This window comes from Buteo buteo, chromosome 13 (genome assembly GCF_964188355.1).
Source record: "Buteo buteo chromosome 13, bButBut1.hap1.1, whole genome shotgun sequence".
NCBI lineage: Eukaryota > Metazoa > Chordata > Aves > Accipitriformes > Accipitridae > Buteo > Buteo buteo.
In genome coordinates, this window is record NC_134183.1 from 263,903 (window position 1) to 274,856 (window position 10,954).

General features: G+C 54.7%; 1 long non-coding RNA gene across 1 annotated transcript; it reads right to left on the reverse strand.

Annotated features, from left to right (window-relative positions):
- Positions 1 to 5,175: 5,175 nt before the first annotated feature.
- LOC142038569 (uncharacterized) lies at positions 5,176 to 8,981 on the reverse strand. Its single transcript, XR_012652601.1, has 3 exons — positions 8,821 to 8,981; positions 8,427 to 8,485; positions 5,176 to 5,893 (listed from the first exon to the last, which is right to left on the reverse strand). It is a non-coding gene; the product is annotated as an uncharacterized LOC142038569 (long non-coding RNA).
- Between the last annotated feature and the right edge of the window lie 1,973 nt (positions 8,982 to 10,954).

The window sequence follows — 10,954 nt, forward strand, 5'->3', positions numbered from 1 at the left end:
GAGGGAGGCCGGGCAGCGACAGCCCGTGCCAGCTTTCCTTGCCGGCGGCGTTTCCTTACCGGGAGGAAGCAACGAGCGCGGCGGCACCTCCCGCCGGTGCCGCATTGCCGTTACCGTCGGACGGCACGTGCAGGACCGGGGCAGCCGCGCGCACTCGCAGCCTCCGAGCTGCAGTACCGAACATTGGTCGCGGGGTGGCAGCGGCGAGCGCTTGGCACAACGCGCCAGCGCGCATGCGCGGCACCCCAGCCGCAGTACCCAGCTCTGCTCAATAGGTGGCGGAAGAGAGCGCAGGAGAAACGCGCCGCTACCGCGCATGCGCGGCTCCCGAGCTGCTGTACCGCGTTTTGGTTGCCAGGCAACAGCAGGAGGGCGGCAAAAGGCGCCACCGCGCATGCGCGGCTCCCGAACGCCAGTGCCGCGTTTTGGTTGCCAGGCAACAGCAGGAGCGCCGTAAACCGCGCAGCCGCGCATGCGCGGTGGCCGAGGCGTCGTGTCGCGCTTTGGTTGCCAGGCAACAGCGGCAGGCGCCGTAAAAGGCGCACCGCGCATGCGCGGTTGCCGAGCTGCCGTAACGCGCTCCGGTTGCTGGGCAACAGCACGAGCGCCGTAAACCGCGTCGCCGCGCATGCGCGGTGGCCGAGGCGTCGTGTCACGCTTTGGTTGCCAGGCAACAGCGGCAGGCGCCGTAAAAGGCGCACCGCGCATGCGCGGTTGCCGAGCTGCCGTAACGCGATCCGGTTGCTGGGCAACAGCACTAGCGCCGTAAACCGCGTCGCGGCGCATGCGCGGTGGTCGAGGCGTCATGTCGCGCTTTGGTTGCCAGGCAACAGCGGCAGGCGCCGTAAAAGGCGCACCGCGCATGCGCGGCTGCCGAGCTGCCGTAACGCGCTCCGGTTGCTGGACAACAGCACGAGCGCCGTAAACCGCGTCGCCGCGCATGCGCGGTGGCCGAGGCGTCATGTCGCGCTTTGGTTGCCAGGCAACAGCGGCAGGCGCCGTAAAAGGCGCACCGCGCATGCGCGGTTGCCGAGCTGCCGTAACGCGCTCCGGTTGCTGGGCAACAGCACGAGCGCCGTAAACCGCGCAGCCGCGCATGCGCGGTGGCCGAGGCGTCGTGTCGCGCTTTGGTTGCCAGGCAACAGCGGCAGGCGCCGTAAAAGGCGCACCGCGCATGCGCGGTTGCCGAGCCGCCGTAACGCGCTCCGGTTGCTGGGCAACGCCAGGAGCGACGCCGCGCATGCGCGGTTGCCGCGACCCCGCGTCGGAGCTCCGGCGACTCGGGGGAAGGCGCCCGTTGGCCGCGCCTCGGGGGTCCCCGCCTCCGTCCCCTCTTCCCTTCTATCGGCTCTCGGGGAACTGCCCGGCGCGCCTCCGGCGGACCGGGAGCCTGCCGCGGCGGCCGCTTCGCAGCTTCCCGTCCCGCCAGCCCCGGGCGGCCAGGAGGCACCCCTCGCCACCGCCGGAGCGGATCGCTCGCCTCACCCGCGGGCCCGGCGCTCGCCCGCTGCCGCCGAGACCCGCGCCCTGCGCGCCGCCACGGTGCTCCCGGACGGCGCGCCGGAGGGCTCAGAGCCGGCGCGCGAACGCCGGGCTGCAGTACCACACTTTGCCCACAAGGCGGCAGCACCCGAGGCGGCGGCGCTGCCGTTCCGCGCTTTGCGCGCTGAGCGCCCGCCCACACCGCGCACGTGGGGCGGCACCGGCGTTTCCTTACCGGGAGGAAGCAACGAGCGCGCCGGCACTCTCCCCCCGTGCCGCACTGCCGTTACCGTTGGACCACGCGTGCCGTTACAGGGGCACCACCGCGCCTTTGCAGCCTCCGAGCTGTAGGACCCCATTTTGGTCGCCGGGCAGCAGCATCCCCACAACGATCCTCTTCGGAGCATCGGCTGGATGAGGGATGACTGACACCTCAGCCCAGCAGAGACCAGACACAGGCGGCAACTACTTACTGGGGGCTTACGTTGCCCTGCCCTTTCCCCACTCGCAGCCCGGGCAGTCATCTTCATCGCCTCCGTTCCAAAAAGCACCCGAGTGGCTGGAGCGCTTACAGCAGTCAAGTGCAAAGAACAGACCATTCGGGTGCTCGCTTCTGTCCCTGCCCCCCCACCCCATTATCTAGAGAGGAGAAGCGGCACAGGGAGCCTGCAAACGGCAGGGGGGAGGGGGGGTGGTCCCCTGGACCAAGCCCCCAGGGACTGCTGTAGCCCTCTGCATGTGGCATCAGGGTTGCGGGAGTGACAGCAGCCAGTCAACAGATGCTGGCGACAGATTTTAAAACCAAAAAATAACGCCTGGTTCAGCTGACAGCCTCAAGGCAGGCCACAAGAGACCCAAAGCTGCTCTGTGCCAGAGGGGCAGCTCTGTTCAGCAGGAAACGCCGCGTCCCAGCGCACCACATGCCAGCGGCCCACCTGCAAGCGAGCGATACCCTGGCCACCCTGGGGCTCAGTTGGGGTGGGCGCACCTTTCCTCACCTCCGTGCCGTCAGAACTCTGCTCTCCCAATCCTGCGCGCACGCAAGGCTTCTTGTGCGGGGCTTGTCTCTTATGGAAGAGACGCTGCACGGTGTTACTTACCGCCCCGCCCTCCGGCGTGCAAAGGAAGCAGCCGTGAAGCAGGGATAGCAAAGAGGCCTGTCGGGATAGTAGTAGTCCTCAGCAGATGACCGTAGAGCCCTCGAGGTTCCATCTTTGCTCCCTACAGGAGCGTGGCGCCGCACTCCTTGCCGCTCCCGCCAGCAAGCGACACAATTGCCCTTTGCTGCCTGCAACAGGCAGTACCTGCACGGCCCCAGTACTGCCGCTTACAGAGCGAGAGGCGCTCGCTATAAAGCGGCAATGAAGAACAAGGACGGCCCGTCAAGATGGCAAAAGAAACATAGAGAGCCTCCAGCATTAGCCAGGCAGGGCTTGCAACTCACCTCGTGTCGTGGTTTAACGCCAGCCAGCAACAAAGCCCCACGTGACCGCTCACTCGCTCCCCGGCCCCCAGTGGGACGGGGAGACAATCGGAAGGGCGAAAGTGAGAAAACTCGTGGCTTGAAACGAAAACAGTCTAATCATTAAAAAGAAACAACAACAACAACTTGCAAGGAAAAGAAGAAGAAAAAATGACAGAGAATGGGGTGCAGGCAGCATGCCAGGGGTCTGGAGCCTGACGGATGATGGGGGGGGGGGGGGGTGTGTGTAATATGGAGGAGGGAAAAGAAGAAGGGGGGGGACGGGACAGGAGACAGAAGAGCAGGGGATGCAGGGGGAAACAACTCGCATGGGTTAAAAACTCGCATGGGTGAAGGGGGTGGGCTGGAGCAGCAGGGGGCATATGGGGGAGAAACACACGCGGGGGGGGGGGGGGGGGGGAGGGTAGGTGAGGGTACAAAGGTGCATGGGGGGACATGGGTGGGGATGACCTACCCCAGGGAGTCCACCCAGGATGATCCACAGCAGGTAACTCGCCTGGGATAACCCGCAACAAAGCACCCACACCAGATAATCCACACTGGGAGGACCCCCAGCAACACCCCTCAAACTGCCTGTGCTTCACCCCCAATCTTCCCCAAACTGGGGAGTTTTCTGCTTTTTCAAAATACTCAGTTTGGGGTGTGTTTCAGTGCTTTTCCACAACATAAAAAGGGGTGATCTTTTGGTTGCGGTTTTGTGCATGAAAATGGGGTGGGTTTTTTGCTTTCCAGCTGCACCAATCCAGGCGGATTTGGCTTTCCCAGGAGTCCCAAATTTGTTTGGTTTTTTCCATTGCAGACCCAGACTCAGGGGGTTTGGGGTTGTCCTGGTTTCGGCTGGAATAAAGTTCATTTTCTTCTGACTAGCTGGTACAGGGCCATTTTGGATTTAGAATGAGAACAATGTTGACAACACCCCGATGCTGTAGTTGTTGCTAAGCAGCGTTTAGACTAAGTCAGGGACCTTCCAGCTTCTCATACCGCCCTGCCAGCAGAGGCTGGGGGTGCACAAGAAGAGTCGCTGAGCTAAAGGAGGATTCCAGGTAAACAGGTCAGCTCGAAATACACCACCTCCTTTACAAGTTAAGAGCGATTTGAACACTTAAAATCAGCACTTAGGCTAATCGATACCATTTTGAACACCTTCTTAGCATACAAGTAAACACTCTCGCCGGTGTTGGAAAACGTCTCCTCCCTTCCTTACAGCACTGCTGCAGGGAGATAACCCCGGGAGGCTGCGGGACGAGGTCGTACACAATCAGAATCTACGCTTACGGATCCACCGCAACAGCTACAGCCCTTGCGCTGCTGCTGCTGCTTTGCATCTTGCTTGTTTGGTGAATAAAGCTGAAAGCAAAGTGGAAAACTTCAAAGAGCAAAATGAAAAATAAAGAATAAATCTCAATCATTCACTTTACACTAAAAAGGTGTGCCCATGTTTATATACATCCAATAAAAATACTTATACTATAAAAGTATTTGATTTTCCTTTTCCATTACCTTAACTTGCACAGCTCTGAATTCATACCATTAAATTATCTCTCTCCAAAGTACACGGTTTTAATGGGACTAGGGGTTTTTGTGCGTGTTGCATAACGCGGAGGGACACCTGGCCAGCTGAGCTGCCCAAGAGAGGTGCTACTGAACTGCCAGGGAAATGCACCATTGAAAGCCAGACAGAAAGAAAGTACTTCAGAGCACTCCGTCAAAACATCAGGGAAAAAAACCCATAACATTCAGTTGCCTCTCTTTTTAAATGTTTAGACAAATACCTAACTGCTTACATACACCTAACAAATCATATACTACAGCTATTTGGCAGTTACAGTTTAAACAATGCAAGTCAATTTGTAAAATCCCCAGCGCTGCAATACCTCACACTACCAAAAAGGACTGGTGGGTTTCCTAATGCTTTTGGCAGTACTGAAGCATGCAGAGCAACACGTTTTCATGTTATCTCGACTGTTACAACTGAGAAACCAAAGACCAGTGATGCCATCGACTTTAGGAAGATGGGCTGTGCTTGGGTCTTTGGAAGGAAATTGACTTTTTTTTTTTTTCCTCTTTTTTTAAAGAGAGTGAAAAGTCTTGTTACTGATGACTTCTACTGTCAAGTCGATCACCTCTGAAGATCCACTCTGATGGGAAGTTCCTAAAACAAAATTTCTTTGAGAGAGAAAGACTTCCATTTTGGAAAATCTCTTTCCAACTGAAGTCAAAATTACACACTGTAGGTTAAAGGAAAAAATACATTCCTGAAGCAGTAACTCATCAAAACCACCTCAGGACTCACTGTCACTAGTTACAAGGCTGCTAATGCTTCCTGGGAAAGCCTGGAAAACACACAGATGCGACGCCCATTTGTCCCGTTTTGCCCGCGTCTCTTCTTTGACCTTGACTGCTTTTAGTACAGATGCTAATTATCTCCGTAACGTTTTTGAGTACTACTATAAGATATTTAAAAAAAAAAAAAAAAAATCATTGACTGTAAAAGCATAAAGGTTTTATCATGAAAACAAAGTCTGTTTCTTCTGAACAGCTGAACTCTTACGAACAGTTTCTTCCCTCTTTTAGTACAAAATTAGTTTCACAGTATCATTTACTAGCAAGCACACAGAAACAGAAGATTATGCTTTCAGGAAGAGAAAATAAACTGAGGGAAGTAAACTTTGTATAGGTGTAACATGCTCCAGAACAGAACTTATTTTTAGTATTTGTGTTAAAATATTTCATGTAAAAAAAAGTAGAAGGAGAGCTGGCACACTCTCAACGTTAAAGTCCGTACCGCAAGTACCTTTGGAAAAACGCAGACACACATCGTAGGCGTACCTTGTACTTGCAGGCCTCTACGGAATCTTTCCATCTGTCTCGTACCGCCACGGCAGAAGAAAGGGCAACCACGGCAAAACGGTGCCAGCTGACATCCAGCTGAGCGAAGAAAAAAAAAAAAAAAAAAAACATTAGCACAAAGCTGGGGAGGAATCCAAAGCTGCCTTTTTTTTTTTTTTTGTGAAGGTTTGTGAAGACAGTACGACTGAGCGGAGGAAAAACTATTTTTGCGTCATCTTCGGTACGGTTGTTGACACAGGCCACTAGAGCTTTTGCATTTTTCAGACAACTGTGCCTTTTTTTTTTTTTCCCTTTCTTTTTTGACTCACTGGCAACTTTACTTTCACTAGAACTCACTTTCCTAGATACACGCAGGTGACACACATAGAGACCTACCTACGTTTTGTCAAGCCTTAGTATAGCCGAGGCTATACGTCCCAAGTTGAGTATTTTTGCTAGAGAGCACAGCAACACATCTGTCCTTGTGAACTGCCTCGTTGCAAAAAAAGAATCATTTTTTCCAGGCCGTTGCTCCAAACGGGCAAGATCTTTTAAAACCGCAGTTGTGCCACCAAACCCGCTCAGGGTCCCTCCTAGCTTTTGACCGCCCTGAGATTTAACAGGCACACGCTCCATTCCATCTTCCAACAGCAAAAATACGTTAACGCTCTCGGACCCAGAGCGCAACCCTACGGATGTCCACGCACACACCCTGCCGTTTTGATGAGGAGCCACCGAGCACCCCTGCGAGCACAGCTGCACGCGCCGGATCGGCTTCCCCTACGCCCCGAGTTACCGGTTCCGGTGAACGTAGTTTCTGACGCTTTAAACCGAAAACCGTATCTCGACGCTCCGCCACAGTAGAAACGACCCATCGCCAGAACGCTACAAAAACGCAGTAACGCCAATTGCAAACCCACAGCAGCAACAGCTCCAGAAATATTTAGACCAGGAACAAGGGAGAAAAATAAAACAGCTTCATCTCACGCACAGGGGAGCGGCAGGCAGAGAAAAGGGTCGGCATTCTGAGCCCTTACAGAAAACGGGCATTCTCCTTCCATTCCTCAGCCCGTCCGTGAAGGTCTAAATACTGCAACACTACTACGGCAACGTCGAGAGCAGGGAACAGCAGCCCGGCCGCCGGACTTGCCACTGACCCGTGCTATTTCCGTAGCAGGACGCGTACGCAGAGGGACACGTTTTGCCACACGCAGCCCTGAACTTCCTGAAAATTTACGTTTACCAAAAAAAGCCATTTGGAACACATTGCCAAACAACATTCGGCAAGAAAGCTTTGATGCCTGTGACACACGCAAGTTTTTGGTCACTTGCTATTTGCTTCCTGTTGCTGCTGCTGTTCTTCCTTCAGAAATTCTACTCGTAGCCCAGTTATTCACTACTGGTTCAAGCATTTGCCTTCCTGGTATTACCAGCACATTCACAGAGGCAAATAACTTGCTTGCTCTTCTACAATTATCCAAACGACAACTACAGCCATGAAAGAGAAGGAGAGGTCAGGCAGCAGAAGAGCTCTGCAGGCTGGCACCAGTCAATATTGCACTCTCGAAGAACAAACAACAACAAAACAAAACCGTGACCCTGTATCCTTCTTTTTTTTTTTTTTTTTTCCCCTTCTTCTTTCAGAGCTCATCCCTGCCTCAGCATTTTGTCTTGCCAGAGCATGAAGCGCAGGTGATCCGTACCCTGACGACTTTTGCGTGTGATGAATGCCTGTTCAGAAATAGTCCAGATCTGCAAGACTGGTGTCATTTCTATGGTTTTAATCATCATAACTCACATTTTATTTACTCACGCATTTGTGAGGAAACTAATTAACTTTTAGACACTGCCTCTCCTTTTTTTGAGGGGTGGGGGTGGAAATGTGTTAGAGACTGAAAAACATTACAATTCAGAGCTCCCAACCACGAGGGAGTGGTGGAGAAATCAATGAAAGCAAAGACCAACAGCAGCAACATCAGCTGAAAGTTGGCTTTCATTCCGATCACGTACTTAAGCGACTCTCCTTGCAAGTCTATGCCTCGGTCCTAGGAATGGCTAGTCCCTTTTTGGAAGGACAAACTTTCTCACTTAAAAGTCCTAGACTGAAGACTCCGCTGAACGGAATGGGGATTGTGCCACGGGACAACATGCCCTCAACACTCTTAATGGGGAAGGGAAAAAAAAAAAACCAAACCCAAATAAAAATCAAGTACCAGTTCCCATCATGTTTCACTCATTACATTTCTACTGGCATCTAGGTGCTCAAAAATGAACTACAAGGACACCACATATTCCTAAAAATTCAGTTATACATAAAAAAGTAAAAGGCTGTTTCCAACTTGCCCATAAAATCAGTATGAACAGAGAGAAGAGAAACACTCGACCCCCTAAAGCAGCTAACAGGCAGCTCTGAATTTACCAGACAGGAAATTTCATTCTTTCACCTGAAACAAAAACACATCAAGAGACCAGTTCAGGAACAGGGCACGATCTGTTAACAGCAATTTTTCCATCAGCTTTTCGGCTCTAGCAGCAAATTTGCCTTCTCTGTGGGTTTAACGTGGAGCATCTGTAGTGCCCTCGAACTCGCAAGTGTTTCTCTCCGCTCCCCCAGCCCGATACGTGCGATTACCTGAGCAGCAAGCGGAACTAACCACGCAGGATTTTCTTCGTGTGACGCGGAAGGTGACGCTAGGAGAAGAGGAGACAAAGAAATGAACCTGCTTGTCACACCCAGCCAACGGTGAAAAGACAGGGGAGGATTCTGCCGGAAGGGCTCTGCACCCCAGGAGCTCCCGCCAGCCGGTTTCTCTCCCCTTTGCCCGGTACCGAGGGGACGACGGCACCTCGCCCGCGCCCCCTCGCGGGGCGGGGGGGGCTGCCCCAGGTGAGCCGGGGGACCCCCACCTCGCTTCTGCCCGCGGGAACGGACCGGGAGAGACACTCCACGCAGAGAGAGGAGCGTGGTGTGGATTGCATGCCCGAGGGAAGAGGCCGGGCTCCCCGCTGGCAGAAGGACAACTCACCTCCCTGCTGCTCGGAGCTGCTTGCTGCGGACAGCCCTGCCTGCGCCCGGCCGCTCTTCGGCCGTGCTGGGAGCGCAGTCCGGCCGACGGACGCGCCAGCGAAAAGACGCTCCAGCTAATCGCGCCCCCTGCTCGTTACAGCCGCAGGTACTTTTGCCTCTGGCTAATGCACACTCCAGACAGCGGACACCCCGCCTCGTTCCAGCTCCCGCTTGCTACAGTTCTGGCTCCTTGAAGCCCCAGCTCCGCACTGAAGCTCCGGCTGATTTCAGCTGCTTCTCCTTACAAGCTCCAGCTACGTGCAACGGTCTCGGCTTTCCATAAGGTTGCATATCAACTGCTGTCAGAACTGGAGCATTAGGATTAAACAGCAGAGTTACACGCCAAGTAAATATTCGTTAAGTTTGGGCGATTAATTACTTAATAACTATTCTGAGCGGCGCAGAAAGAACAGCTGGACTCAAAGAGGGCACGTGGGGTCTGAAAAGCGCCTTTCCCCCCCACAGACCATCGCAGATGTTGAGCTCGGCCTGCTGCGTGCCGGCCTCCCGAACTTCGGCGTCCCACACAACCAGACCCCCATCTACGGGGAGGGACCACGCACCCTGCCCGCCCCCCGCTTCCCCCCGCAGCCCCCAACACCCTCCCACCCGCCTGCAAAACCAGCCAAGCCGGCTCCCGCTTTTGGCCCCCACACCAGCTGACTCGGGGCCCGTTTGGGAGCCAAAAAACCCGGCCGCTGAGCCTGTTCTCAAGGCCCAAACACGCAGGGCCGGACCTCTGTTTCTGGGCCCAAAGCCGCGCAGCTCGGTCTGTTTCCGAGCCCCCAAATCAGCCACGCGAGCCTGTTGTCAAGCCCCAGGAACAGAAAACTTGTTCTCCATTTCTGACCCTGCAGTGCCCACGGGCGACGCCGAGCGTAGCCACCCCACAGCCCTGCGCCCCCGGGGCCCCACGCGCAGTTTCGGGGAGCGCTCGGGACCTGCAGAGGGCCCGGCCCCACGCCTCTCCAGGGCAGCCCCAGCACAGGCAGGGCGTCGCTTCTCGATTGCCATTTCAGGCTTTATTTCCCCGCCATCACCGGCACGGCCAGGCCCCCCACCCCAAACCTCCCAGCCGAAGCACCCCCGCGGGTAGCCGGGCCCAGCCACCCGGAAAACAAGAAAACCAAAGAGGGAACAACAAGACAGACAACGTGGGGAAAGGCAAGGAGAAAGACACAGAAACAGAGAGAGCGCGGGAGGGATAGGGAGCAGGACAGAGAGATGGAGCAAGAAAGGAAAAAAGGACGGGAGGCAGAACCAAGGGAAAGAGAGACAAGGACGGGGAGCAGGACAAAGGGACGGAAGAGGAAAAAAAATTAGCGACGGGCTGCAGGACAGAGATGAAGGGATTAAATAGACACAGGGAGCATGACAGAAGGACAGAGAGGAGACAGACAAAAGGGACAAAGAGCAGGCCAGCATCGGAGGGGAAAAAAAACCAACTGCGATGGGCAGTGGGAGAGAGAGATGGAAAAAAGAAAAAAAATACTGAGGAACAGAAAAAAGAAAGCAGCGACAGCTAGCTGGACAGGGGGACACAGTTAGAAAGGGCGGGAGAGGGAAGGGGGCAGAGAAAGACAGACAGAAAAGGTAGCGAAAGAAAGCAAGGCAGAGGGACAGCAAGGCGGGGGGGAAGGGACAGGGGTCTGGACAGAGATGGAGAAATAAGCAGCAGGGACAGAGGAAAAGAGACAGAAAGAGGGACAGGGAACATGGCAGAGAAGGAAAAATCAGGACAGCGGCAGGACGGAGATCAAAAACTGGGACGGTCCTCAGGACAGAGAGGAATACGAATACGAGCAGGGAGCGGGACAAAGGGATACAGCGAGAAACGACGGGACAGGAAGCAAGACAGAGCGACAGACAAGAACGATGACGACGAGAGAGAGAGAGCGAGAAAGGCAAAGACCGTGAGAAGCACGGGGCAGTGGGGAATTAGAAAGCGAGGTATCAGGAGCCCTGCAGATAGAGGGAGGGTGAATAAAAAAGGGGCAGGAAGCAGCACAAAGGGTCACAGAGAGTAAGAGATGAACAGGAAGGAGGACAGGGCCAGTGAGATCCACAATGACAAAAATAAACAGCAACAGCGA